Below are 14,585 nucleotides of genomic sequence, written 5' to 3' on the forward strand. Positions count from 1 at the left end.
AAAGGTTACTTTTATTATGTCACCTGTCAGGGGAAAATCTATTATATCCAATTACAATCACAATTGCAATTCAATTGTGCATACAGATGTCACTACAGAGGCCAAGAACCAATCAGCTAACTAGTGGGGGGGAAAGTCATCTATCCACATCATTCCCAAGGAAATATTTCTTTGGCTGCTGTTACTTATACAGAGGATTGTGAATATGCCATCATTTTCATGAGCACAAAAGGTGGCGTGACCACGTCCACTTTCATTTTTTAAAAAAGAGCAATCTTCTAGTCCTTATGAATGCAAGGACTTTTGAAAAAAATTTGGACAATGCCAAGGTTGCAGGTAAAGGACAGCTGCATATTCCTGCATTGTTGAATGCCATGCATGAGGTCATGAGATGAAGAGCTATTTAGAAATACATTTATTACCATTATTATTATTATTATTATTATTATTATTAACAACAACAATAATAATAGCCAGAATGCTGAGCAAGAAATGCAAGGCTACACTACATGACTGAGTTGTTAAGCAATTGTGTATTATGTACACTTGTTCTCCACAATGTATTGTTATTTCCCTAGGCACGACAAACAGCAAGGTGCTATGGCTGTGCCAAAGCACTGAATTTGAAATCCAGCTCACATGATGCTCTGCAGGTGTTGCAGACCACAATTCACATCAGCACTAGCCACTGGCAACACTGCTTGGAACTGATAGGAGTCATCACCTTGCAACATCTGGAGAGCACAACATTTTATTGCTAGCCTAATCCCCCTTTCAATGCAAGTCCTGCCACGGCTCTTCCCTGGTTTCTGAGATTTTATCGGGCACCGGCAAACCAATATGTTTACAAGCTTATTTCCATAACACAAGGGCTTGAATCTCGTTATTTTCTCTAAATGAAAGCTGACATTCTTGGTATCCAGATTCTGAGTTTAAGTGAGACAATCATGGATGTATGAAATACATAAATAGCCAAGACTGGATAACATTAGCATCTCCATAATACTTTTGTTGCTCTGTAATAAAATGTGAAATGCCCTATTTCAGACTTGTTAAAATGTGAAGTCTGAAATTCCTAGCTTTCAATATATTTGCCGGAATGCTCCATTCTGATCACACCTATCATTTATTAATGGTCAGTTCTCCAGAAGAGAAACAGTGGTCATGATTCATCAAATCAATACACTGTCTTGCTACTTTGTTTACTGCTTTTTAAAGCATCCTTGGCAAGGCTTCTGAAGACCTCTTCAGATATTCCCCCGCCCCATCATATACTGAGTCATTCATGGCAGTTCAAGGAAGGATCTGCGATGACTCAGCTTGAGGAGAGAGACATCTTGTCGACTGAGGCATCTAGAGAGCACAGACAAGCGCATAAAGAGGTTTGCTTGCGGCTGGGCATCCTGCCTGTGAAATCTACATTATGTGCTGTGCTGCATCTCACAGTGCACTTTTCAGAGTATATTTTCATCACTGAAAACCCATAGGGGGTACCAATATGTTTTATCATATTGTGGAATGTTGGAAATGCAGTGAACATTGAGTGTCTGCATGTCCCTGGATGCTTGGACAGTGAGCAAAGCAAAGACATCTGACAGAGGTCAGCAGGAGTCTGCCTTAATGTTTACTGCGCAGAATCTAAGCCAGTAGAAAAGGGTGTGACACCATAGTCTACCCAAGGCTGAATCTGAATTCAACTGAGGAACCACCTCACTAAATGTCCCCCACCCTCATTCTTCCAAAAGATCTTCCTGACATGCATATGGGAAGCCCAGCAATCTTTGAGTTCACAGCTCAAAGTCTCTTTAAATTCCTGCTGGCTTGCATCTAAGGGACACTCAGCAGGTCTCCATTTTAATTCAGCTATTTGATCTCAGACTGCTTTTGTTTGTGGAAGCATCATCTGTCTTGCAGAGATGCGCTCACTGAGATCTCTCCCTCCCTGGTCCTGCAAACTCCTGCTATTTGGAATCTAGCATCCTGTTGCCTGACACCTGATAAGGCTAACCAGAGCCAAATGACCCTTGCTCCCTGCAGAGTCTCATCTCATCTGAGGCAGGACATAATCTACCATTCTTGCTTAACTCAGCCTTCCCCAAACTGGTGCCCCCCATATGCTTTGGACTATAACTCCCATCATGACTCACTATTGGCCATGCTGGATGGGGCTTATGGGAATTGTAGTTTCAAAACATTTAGGCAGCTTAAGGCTGAGAAAGGCTCTCTTAGATGATGAAGAACACAATAGGAAACATCGAAGAAATCTGAAATCTACCAGTAAATTTCAAGACCAACCTCAAAAACCACCCAGTTTTATCCCTGATTATCCTTTTTGGTCTTTTTAATGGGGGCATTTTTTTGGTCCTTATTACCCACCTATCGTACTATTTTTTTTCTCTTCACACCTACTTTTTCAATGTAGTGCAAATTATAAATGCTGCTTGAAATCCCTTTCACTAAGCCACATCATCACGCCAGCATTGGTCGTTTAAATATTCCACATCACTTACTAATAAAACTTCAAAAATTGTCCCCTTTGGGGGATGTGTTCATTCAAGTGCATCTTAAGATCTTGTGCTATTTTAAGCTTGGCTTCTGTGCTGCTGAACAAGCCAGGCCACTTAATGTGCTACAAATGTAACTGTGTTACATTTTTTTTTTTTTTGTTCTAAACAGCAGCCTTCATGAATGGGGTGAGTTTTTAAATTTTAAAAAAGCATGCCAAAAAATACGATTGCCTCTGTGACACAGACAAGGCAAAGATTTCAAATCGCTTGCATGTCTAGAAATGCAGAGTGAAACAGACAGAAATATATGGCTCAGCAGATTTCTGAAATGTTTAGTAAAGGTAAAGGGGCCCCTGACCATTAGGTCCAGTCGTGACCGACTCTGGGGTTGTGGCACTCATCTCACTTTATTGGCCGAGGGAGCTGGAGTACAGCTTCCGGGTCATGTGGCCAGCATGACTAAGCTGCTTCTGGCGAGCCAGAGCAGCACACAGAAACGCCGTTTACCTTCCCTGCTGGAGCAGTACCTATTTATATACTTGCACTTTGACGTGCTTTCGAACTGCTAGGTGGGCAGGAGCAGGGACCGAGCAATGGGAGCTCACCCATTGCCAGAAAAAGCAAACACCTTTTTGGTTCTATATTCACAATCAGGAAGGCATACTCTACTCCCTACTTCACCTGTTAGCATGGATTGATCACCACCCCAATTATATGACCACAAAAGTTTTGTTATAGTGTGTTGAGGACAACTAACCTGTTCTCCATTAAGTGACCATGAACTTTCCTTTTAAAGGGTACATCAAGAAGATAGCTCCTCACAAACCTTGCTGGGTGGTACCGTGTACAATTAGAAGCACAGGAATTCTCCCAGGACCTATTTTTCCCCATGAGCACAGTTGCATCCTGGGAAATCAGCCAGAAGCGCTGGTTCTTTCCAGCTGCTCTGTGCCAAAACACCTTTCCGGTTTAGAGAGGGTGGAATGTAATTTTCCTTTCCCAGCAAAAGTGCCATTGCTTTCCTTCCTTATAACAACTTCAGGTAGATGAAGCTGCCTGTTCTCTTATGTCATATAAATGTCCCTCTTTCACAATGATGGATCTTGACTTTGTTTTTTCCCCCAGGCCCTTTTGCCCAAAGGAATATAATAGAATCAGAAATAAGAAAGGATAAGGTGGCCATTAGTTTCAACAAGAAATCAAAACACTAAAATACCTCATAACTGCAAATGATCATTATAAAGATGCCCTGTTCTTCAAAAAAATTAGTGTAGTTTTTTGGTTAAATTTGAATATTATCTCACTTGTAACAGAAACTGTCCCCTTCTGTCAGAATTTTAGAAAAGACAGTTATTTAGGATACGTGATACGTACTGCATGTAAATTTGTCTGCATGTAAGTGATTAATTAGGGACGCGGGTGGGGGTTAAACCACAGAGCCTAGGACTTGCCGATCAGAAGGTCGGCGGTTCAAATCCCCGCGATGGGGTGAGCTCCTGTTGTTCGGTCCCTGCTCCTGCCAACCTAGCAGTTCGAAAGCACGAAGTGCAAGTAGATAAATAGGTACCGCTCCGGCAGGAAGGTAAACGGCATTTCTGTGCGCTGCTCTGGTTTGCCAGAAGTGGCTTAGTCATGCTGGCCACATGACCCGGAAGCTGTATGCCGGCTCCCTCGGCCAATAAAGCGAGATGAGCGCCGCAACCCCAGAGTCAGTCACGACTGGACCTAATGGTCAGGGGTCCCTTTATCCTTTACCTAAGTGATTAATTGGTTAAAGGCCAACAAGTAAATTGTTTAAAGAAATCTACTATCCCTATTCCTATTCCTATTCCTATTCCATTCAGATAAGGGTGTCAGAATGTCAACAACTTAGAAAGCAGGAAGCCCTGCCTCTTCCGGTTTTCTTTGTGAGACTCCTGAGCAGGAAGATGTGGTTATACTTGAGCTCAAACTACTTTATCTTCTTTTTTGAATCATATAGTTCTCCCAGAAGACTCCTAAGTATATAACATCAGTTCTTTTCAAGGCTGTTTCTGCTGTCCCAGCAGCACTTTCTCCTTCATTGAACATTGCCCTTAAACATGTCAGAAATATGCCTTTTCATAATTTATAACTGACACCATAAATTGTCAGACACTTTGGTGGAGGAGTCTGCCCTTCTCTGCTCCCCTCTCCCAATTAACCTCCATCTCCAGGGCCCACCCCTTTCTCATGTCTCAGGGTTGAGCCTTCAAGTCTCAGGGTCTGGGATGCTCCTGATCTGGCAACCCAAATTATAGTGCTGGTGTCCCAAGTGTGGCAACCATAGGCTCCACAGTGCCCTCACACACACTACTGGAACTTGACAAAACCCCCTGTTCTTATTTGTCTTTCTTTTTAATTTTATTGTTGTTGTTTTGTTGGAGGGCTTGCCTATATAATAATAATAATAATAATAATAATAATAATAATAATAATAATAATTTATTTATACTCCACCCATCTGGCTGGGTTTCTCCAGCCACTCTGTGCAGCTTCCAACAAAATATTAAAATACACTAATATTTCCCTTGTATTTTACTTGTTGTTTGTGGGTGATGCAGGAGTTCTTGCTATTGGAGTTTTGTTTGGGGTGGGGTGGGGAGAGGAATCTGAGCATTGCCTGCTTCCCTTCTGTGAAATGGGTATTTTGTGGTACCCCTTACAGTTCCTTAAGATTTGAAAATGCCCCGCCACCCAACAAGGCTGAGGACCCTAGATGGTGCTTAAGGTAAAGGTAAAGGGACCCCTGAGCATTAGGTCCATTTGTGACCGACTCTGGGGTTGTGGCGCTCATCTCGCTTTATTGGCTGAGGGAGCCGGCGTACAGCTTCCGGGTCATGTGGCCAGCATGACTAAGCCACTCCTGGCGAACCAGAGCAGCGCACGGAAAGAGTGGTACCTATTTATCTACTTGCACTTTGTTCTTTCAAGCTGCTAGGTTGGCAGGAGATGGTGCTTAAACTAAACAAAATACTACAGAAAGACTGTTCCCTTGCCTCAAGGCTTACAATCTAAGAATAGTCATGACACAATTGGAAAAGAGCAGGAAGAACAGAGAGGGGAATCAGATAGTATGGGAGGAGATAATGCGTAATTTATAAAAGCAAATGCCTTCATAAAAATGGACAAGCAGTGTTACAAATTGATGGAAATTTCCTTTGGTTGAGATATATGCAATACACACACACACACACAAAGAAGAGAAATGTCAGAGGGGATAAAGCAAGAGAAAGTTAATTCATCAAAAGAAGTACAGTATTCTTGAAGAGTAAAGCAACATAAATAGAGGAAGGAAAAGAATTCCAGTCTTAGGAAGAAGTGGAGAAATACCACTGAGGACACAAAACTGCCAAAAACATAATGTAAGAAACGGTTAGCAGTTCATGTGAATGTTGTCACAGCTTAGTGGGTCTTCAGCTGCTTTTGGACTCCAGTTCCCATCATCCCTGACCATTGATCCTGCTAGCTAGGGATGGTGGGAGATTTAGTCCAAAAACAGCTGGAGACCCAAGTTTGAGAAACCCTCAACCTCACACCACTTGGAGCTTAGAGTGGTGCGTAATAGTATTGGATCTTATTTTTTTAGCTGTTTTTTTATGTGGAATTGTTTTAAAAATTTGCATATGGAGTTGTTTTTAACTGTTTAATATATGAGCCCACTTTTAATAGTTTTTACACTTTTCTTGGTTTAGAGTTGTTTATAGAGTTCAAATTGCTGCGTTTGGGGGGGGGGACTGGGGAAGAGTACAGTGGTACCTTGGGTTAAGAACCTAATTTGTTCTGGAGGTCCGTTCTTAACCTGAGGTACCACTTTAGCTAATGGGGCCACCCACTGCTGCCATGCCACCGCCACACAATTTCTGTTCTCATCCTGAAGCAAAGTTCTTAACCGGAGGTACTATTTCTGGGTTAGCGGAGTCTGTAACCTGAAGCATCTGTAACCTGAAGCGTCTGAAACCCGAGGTACCACTGTATAAAAAAGAACAGAGCAGCCAGTGACTTCTTCCCATCCTGGTATGTTATTGTGGTCTCCTCTCATTTTCTCTTTCAGCAGGGAAGTCATTCTCCATAGACAGCTCCAGACTGCTCTCATGTGGTGAGTTTCATATATAGCCTGGCTCTGAAACAGCTACATTGGTTTCTTTTCCAGATTTCCCTCCTGCTTGAAACCACATGGTGGCGCAGGAAAGATGAGCTTATTGAAATCTGCAGTCCAGTAGATGTTGTATTTCCAATTTACAGTGGTGCCCCGCAAGACGAATGCCTCGCAAGACGGAAAACCCACAAGATGAAAGGGTTTTCCGTTTGCAGAGGCGCTTCGCAAGACGAATTTCCCTATGGGCTTGCTTCGCAAGACGAAAATTGACGAAAATTCTTGCAATTTTTTTCGCTCCAAAACCCCTTTTTCTGAAGCACTAAGCTGCTAAAAGCATTTTAGCAGCAAAACCGCTAATCCCTTAAACCTTAAAAAGCCGTTTTTAGCCCTCAAACTGTCAATAGTGCTAATAGCGCTAATCCGCTAATGGGCTTGCTTCGCAAGACGAAAAAACCGCAAGACGAAAAGACGCGCTGAACGGATTCTTTTCGTCTTGCGAGGCACCACTGTATTTGGTCAAAACTTCCTTCTCATGACCCCCTTCCATATTTTCACACACATTAGCCAAGTTTGGAATGTTATTTTATTGGCCTTGTTAGAAAAATCAATAGACATGCGTTACAACAAGTCATATTGTACAAAATTATGCGTTCCGATTTTTAAAAAGTACTTAGAGCAAGGTTAGGGAAACTGTATGACCCTCTAGGTAGAAGGTGCTGAACTAAACTACTTTCCCTGGCATGCTAGCTGGGCCCATGGGAGTTGGAGCACAACAATTTCTGCAGAGTCAAACTCAGTAAAAATTTTGGGAGCCAACAAATCTTTGCATAGTGTTAAGGACAGTGTTCCAAACAAAGTTGTGAGTTGCTTTACTTACACCGTCTCCATCCAATTGCCCACTTAGCCTAATATTGCCCTTTACCAATATGCTTTAAAGGTAAAGGTAAAGGTACCCCTGCCCGTACGGGCCAGTCTTGACAGACTCTAGGGTTGTGCGCCCATCTCACTCAAGAGGCACTCACTCCGGAGACACTTCCAGGTCATGTGGCCAGCGTGACAAAGCCGCATCTGGCGAGCCGGCGCAGCACACGGAAACGCCGTTTACCTTCCCGCCAGTAAGCGGTCCCTATTTGTCTACTTGCACCCGGAGGTGCTTTCGAACTGCTAGGTTGGCAGGCGCTGGGACCGAGCAACGGGAGCGCACCGCGCCGCGGGGATTTGAACCGCTGACCTTTCGATCGGCAAGCCCTAGGCGCTGAGGCTTTTACCCACAGCGCCACCCACATCCTCCAATATGCTTTAAGTGCTATTAATTATTTTCCCAAAATAAAATTGTGTGTATAGTACCCTAATTTCCAAGCGGTGAGAGATCTCAAGAGTCCAAGCTCATATGTTGGGTTGGGTTTCCTTGGAATGGAGGTCACTGGAGGTAGATGGGGTTTTCCTGTGATGTATGGCTTGTTTACACTTAGCTATGGGCTGAGCATAAGGTGGAAGATTCAAGGCCTTGACACTACAGCAGATATCTCCCAACAGGTGTCTAAGGAGTGGACTCCCCAATGTCATGGCACTGGATGGTTACAGAGAGAGAATCAGGTCTCTCTGTTTCCAAGCCGATGCCATGACAAGACTACCAGCCTGTTGTTCCCTTTCATACACTCACACCCATGATGACCACAGCAGGGGAAGGAGAAAACGCATACCCCCTTCTGTTTATCTCCCAGCTATTTCGTTTCTACATAACAAAGCAAATATTTAGCAGACCTAGCTAGGACCATTTACTCAACAAAGAAACTGCTTTGAACATTCTAGCAATAAACCAATAACAACACTGAGAGTGTTTTGCAATGTACAACTTATTTCCATCATTTTATGCTCCCCCCCCCCCCCGAATTACAATTTGGCTGTTTCAAATGACATTTCCCTAGGCTTACTTAGCTTGCTTTGTTTTCATATTGTTGCTGATACTAAGTTACTCCTGCGTGTGGTGAGTGGGGGCCATGGTACAAGAGCTTATTTCCCTTCAATAAAGATCAGGCTTACTAGCCACTTTGCTTCTCAATATACAATGGTACCTCGGTTTAAGAACTTAATTCGTTCTGGAGGTCCGTTCTTAACCTGAAACTGTTCTTAACCTGAGGTACCACTTTAGCTAATGGGGCCTCCCTCCTGAAGCAAAGTTCTTAACCCGAGGTACAGTGGTACCTCGGGTTACATACGCTTCAGGTTACAGACTCCGCTAACCGAGAAATAGTGCTGCAGGTTAAGAACTTTGCTTCAGGATGAGAACAGAAATCGTGCTCCGGCGGTGCGGCAGCAGCAGGAGGCCCCATTAGCTAAAGTGGTGCTTCAGGTTAAGAACAGTTTCAGGTTAAGTACAGACCTCCGGAACGAATGAAGTACTTAACCCGAGGTACCACTGTACTATTTCTGGGTTAGCGGAGTTTGTAACCTGAAGCATCTGTAACCTGAAGCATCTGTAACCCGAGGTGCCACTGTGCTCTTGTTGGCCTCTGTTATTTTTCTCCTACCAATAGGGAACCCACTTAAGGACTCTACAAGGCTGGGGTTGGCAAGGTTTACCTCGCCTGGGCTGGTTGACTCCAGTGGAGGTCCCTCCGTGTGCCAGATCGTGCCCACGCCTGTGATTTCCGGCATCTGTGCATGCTCAGATGCGATTTCCAGCCCTGCCAAAGTGAATCCCTGCGCCACACTGCACCAGTTTATTGCAGCACACGGGGACTCACCTAGTGGGCGGCTCGGTTCGGGGGCAGCTCAGGGGCCGGTTAAACGACCCCCGTGGGCCTCTTGTGGCCCATGGGCCTTAGGTTGCCAACCCCTGCTATAAGGGCTCTCGAATACCCCATAAGGGAAAGGGAGCAGTTTTTTTATTATAACATTTGTGCACTTTGAATAAAAAAGTAGTTTTTTTACTTTGTACGTAAACTTAACAATTATGATGAAAGAAAAAAGGTATTTTGCCAATAAATTCAGCAGCAGCAACAACAAGTTGCTTGCAAATAAATTTGCTAATGATGCTGCTGGGAAAAGTAGTTTGCAAACAAATTCAAGGTACACAAGTAAGAAATAGTCAAGGAGCTTGCCAGTATATATTCTGGCCAATCAGAGTTTGTGAAGAAGAAGAAGAAGAAGAAGAAGAAGAAGAAGAAGAAGAAGAAGAAGAAGAAGAAGAAGAGTAGTAGTTTGGATTTGATATCCCGCCTTTCACTCCCTTTAAGGAGTCTCAAAGCGGCTAACATTCTCCTTTCCCTTCCTCCCCCACAACAAACACTCTGTGAGGTGAGTGGGGCTGAGAGACTTCAGAGAAGTGTGACTGGCCCAAGGTCACCCAGCAGCTGCATGTGGAGGAGTGGAGACGCGAACCCGGTTCCCCAGATTACAAGACTACCGCTCTTAACCACTACACCACACTAGCGTACTGCAGAAAGGTAAACTGCACATTTGTTGTTCTGCCCACTTTCTCCTCTGGCCCCACCCACCACTGCCATGTGGCCCTTGGAAAATTGCCCTTGAGATGAAAACATTTCCCCAGCCCTGAAATGGAGCAAATGAGTGACACCTGACGTTCTATTCAAAATACATTTATTATAATTAGTTTTGGAAACAAATACTATTGTACAGGTATATTTAATGCTACAAGGCTGTGTGGCAGCATCGGCCGACTCATGGAAGCAGAAGATTCTTCACCTCAGTTCTACGCTGTCGATGCCGTGAAGCAGAAATGTCAAGTTCAAGTTGTTGGAAAACCACCATGACATCTTCGCGAGCCACTTGCCAAGTGCAGTGACTGCTCCCCTGTTTCAAGCAAGGCGAACACACACACAAAAAAGGAAACCTTGTTAATTTGTTTCTATATTTATTACCCACTTTACAACCCTTTATATACCGTGCTGCTCTCTGGCAGGTGGTTTGTTTACTCCCATATAGTCATGGGTCCATTTTAGTCATCAGGTGGAATATGTTGTTGCAAGTATTACCATGTTTTTCCCGTGTATAACACCCCCCCCCCTATTTTAGGGGGACTCAAAATTAAGAAAATGCACCAGGCACTATTCATGTATAAGACAACACCTTATTTTAAAATTCAGGAAAAAATATAGTCTTATACATGGGAAAAATACAGTATTTATTTAAAACATTGATATCCTACTTTTCCAGGACCGCTAACATTCTAAAAACAAGGAAGAATGGTAAAGGGTTTCTTGGGTTCATTTGCTATTTATTTTTGGTACTTATACCCCAATGAAGGGGTTTATATCCCAATAAAGGGACTCGGGTGGCGCTGTGGGTTAAACCACAGAGCCTAGGACTTGCTGATCAGAAGATCAGCGGTTCGAATCCCCGCGATGGGGTGAGCTCCCGTTGCTCGGTCCCTGCTCCTGCCGACCTAGCAGTTTGAAAGCACGTCAAAGTGCAAGTAGATAAATAGGTACCGCTCCAGCGGGAAGGTAAATGGCATTTCTGTGTGCTGCTCTGGTTCGCCAGTAGCGGCTTAGTAATGCTGGCCACATGACCCGGAAGCTGTACGCCGGCTCCCTCGGCCAATAAAGCGAGATGAGCGCCGCAACCCCAGATTCAGACACGACTGGACCTAATGGTCAGGGGTCCCTTTACCTTTACCCCAATGAGCTCAAGACATAGTTCTCCTCCCAACTGAATCCCCAAGTGAGGTAGGCTAGGCTGAGAGCAGGGGCGTAGCATGGGGGGACGGACTGCCAAATGCATTTTTTTTTGGCGGGAGGGTGCAATGCTCACACCGCTGTCCCCAAACCAGCCCTGCACAGCTTTGCAAGGCTGGGATCTGATCAGTAGAGCAATTTCACTCCTAATTTTTGTTTGGGAATTTCAGGTACACTACTGAAATCAGGTCGGCTTATATATTTAGGACCCACTCTATCCTTGTGACTGTAGTTTGTTTAAAACCGCTTTAAATATTGTATTTGAAATGGTTATAACACACCCTTATGGTGAAGGGTGGGTAATAAAATCATATAATAATAACAACAACCCTGTTCTTTTTAAAGGACCTCATATGCAGATATAGGGACAGGCACACTTTATCCCTGCCCCCGCCCCCAATATGTAAACAATGAGCTGTCATCTGGAAAACCCTGGTGATGAGGCAGGATGGTGGGAGGTGTCAGCAAAACATCAACGAAAGCTTCCCAGTCTGTGGTCCATGAGTTCCATTCTGGTGGTCCGTGATGTGTCTGTGACACCACATCCATTGCATTAAATATTGATATTGAGTCTTTAATTGTATTTTTATTGCTGCTTTTATTTCTTCTTTCTAATTTTACAGTATTACAATTTGACCTCTATGGAATTCAAATTGTGATGTGATAAAACACTGTTTATTAGAAATAAAATAAGCAATAAAAATGCAATTTAAAATCACATTGCATCTAGCGCAGCGCATTGCAAGTTCTACAACAAGCAGAAAAAAATCACTCAGTGGTTTGTGGAGACCCTCAGCAATTTTCTAGAGGTCCGTGGGAAACAAAGTTTGGGAACCACTGACTTTGAGAAACCATTTATGGCAGAGATGGGGAACCTGTGGCCCTCCAGATGTGGTTGAATGCCAGCTCCCATCAGCCCCTGCCAGCTTGGCCAACGGTCAGGAATGAAGGCAGCTAGAGTCTACAACATCTGGAAGACCTGTAAGCGCCCCATTCTTGATTTGCGCAATTGGCCCACGTGATCAGCTGGAAACTCAGAATGAGTTAGAAGCATTCCTAGAATTAAAAGCTTCGTTGAAGAGACGCTCAGTCTACTTACATCGTTCAAAAATAGCTGCAGCTTTTTGAAACAATCTTCTATTGGGCTGTCCGTCAGAGGAAGACTGGTTTTGGATTGCAGCTGTAAATTAAGTGGGAAGAGAATTTGAACACAGACCCTTACTGGCATAGTTGGCAAGAACAGGTTGTTTCCCAGCTCTGAAGAAGAAAGAAAGAGAGGTGGTGTTTGGAGATTGGCTGTTGGAGTCTCAGTTTCTATTCAGAAGAAGAGGAGTTTGGATTTGATATCCCGCTTTATCACTACCTGAAGGAGTCTCAAAGCAGCTAACAATCTCCATTTCCCTTCCTCCACCACAACAAACACTCTGTGAAGTGAGTTGGGCTGAGAGACTTCAGAGAATTGTGACTAGCCCAAGGTCACCCAGCAGCTGCATGTGGAGGAGCAGGGAAGCAAACCCGGTTCCCCAGATTACGAGTCTACCGCTCTTAACCACTACACCACACTGGTTTTCCTTCAGCTCTCTGCTATAGAGTAAACTGAAGACAAATGACTTCCCTGTAGCACAGGGGTCAGCAAACTTTTTCAGCAGGGGGCCCTCAGACCTTTGTGGGGCTGGACTATATTTTGAAAAATAAATAAATGCAAGAGCACCATGAGCCTCGTGGCTGCTTACTTGTGTCTTGTCAGCGGCGGGGGCTGGCGGCGGTGAGATGATGAGCGGTGTGCAAAAGGGCTCTGGAGAGGGGCTGCTTAAAATGGCGGCCACTCAAGCACTGCAACAATGACCAGCCCCTTTCCTCCTCTAGGCAGAGTGGGGAGAAAGCAGGAGGAGGGAGGGAAGAAGTGCCGCCCCCACCGTGTGAGGGAGAGGGAGGGAGAGGGAAAGAACACATGCGCTGGAGATCCACACGGTGATTCCCAGGGCGCCCACGGGACAGATCCATAAGGCAATTAGGCCTGATCCAGCCCACGGTCCTTCGTTTGCCGACCCATGCTATAGCAGTTAAAGTGTGAAATATGCACATTCTGGGCTTGTCAACACTGGAGCAAAATGAGGGGCTACTCAGTGTTGTCTCAGACCCTTTCCCCTTTAAATATGCCCCCCCATACTTAGAAAATCCAAAAGGGCCAGGGCCTGGGGAATCACTTTCAAAGAGGAGAACGGTCTGGGACAACATTGGGAAATATGCCATGTGGATACACCTACATTAACAGAGAGACAGGCATGTACAAATGCAAATTTCATTCTGTCTTTCCCTCTGTTTCTTCTGCACACCAAGTTACATTCTGCTTCATGTTGCCGTAATAACTCCTTAGGAAAATAATTCTTAGTACTTACACAAGGTTTTAGCTGATCATGTACATAATAGATATACTCCAGAACGCCCCTCACATTGGAGAAGGGGACGTCCTTCCTTTCAAAGAGCTTAGCTGTTTCACTGAGGATTTGAAGAACAATTGCTGCTTTATCAGAGACACCCTGCAAAATAAATTTTAAAAGAACGATTTAGAGGAGGGGGTAGCCCAAATGGTGCATTTCAGATGTTGAATTGCAGCTCCCATCAGCTGCCACTAGCATCACCAAGGATCCTGGGAGCTTTAGCACATAATATTTGGGGAGTATCGTGCTGGCTACTACCCCAAATTTAGAGAACTGTACTTAAAAAAAAATTGGGGTGTTTTCTGTTCCTATAAAATCCACTGAGATGGACTACTACTTTGTGAAACTAGTTTAAAAGTATTAGGGTGGGGAATATATTTTATTTTTATTGTTTTGAGTTACTTGTACACCACTTAGAGATTCTTGTAATGAAGCAGTATATAAATTACCCATTGAAAATGCATTATTACTTATTTCTATCTCACTTTTCAGGCAGTAGGCTGATATCATGGCTTACATTGAAAACATTTAACAACAGAAGGGTTACAATGCATAACTGAAGCTTAACATCTTACCATTTTCACGACCTGTGCTGGTTCGCACAAACTGCTTTTGTTCATAAATGCACATTCCTGAGATGAGCCTCTTCCATTCTTCGATCGGGAAAAGAAGGTTTACAAAACGAAAAGGAACACCATTTACAACACATTCAATGGTTCATAAAAACAGAACAAAAACAAATCATGTCAAGGCAGCCGGTAAATCATTGAAAGTGTAAGGCTTCTTTGTAATATTGTAGTATTGTGAGAGGATAGTGTTG

Source organism: Podarcis tiliguerta, assembly GCF_965153285.1.
Source record: "Podarcis tiliguerta genome assembly, chromosome: 12".
NCBI lineage: Eukaryota > Metazoa > Chordata > Lepidosauria > Squamata > Lacertidae > Podarcis > Podarcis tiliguerta.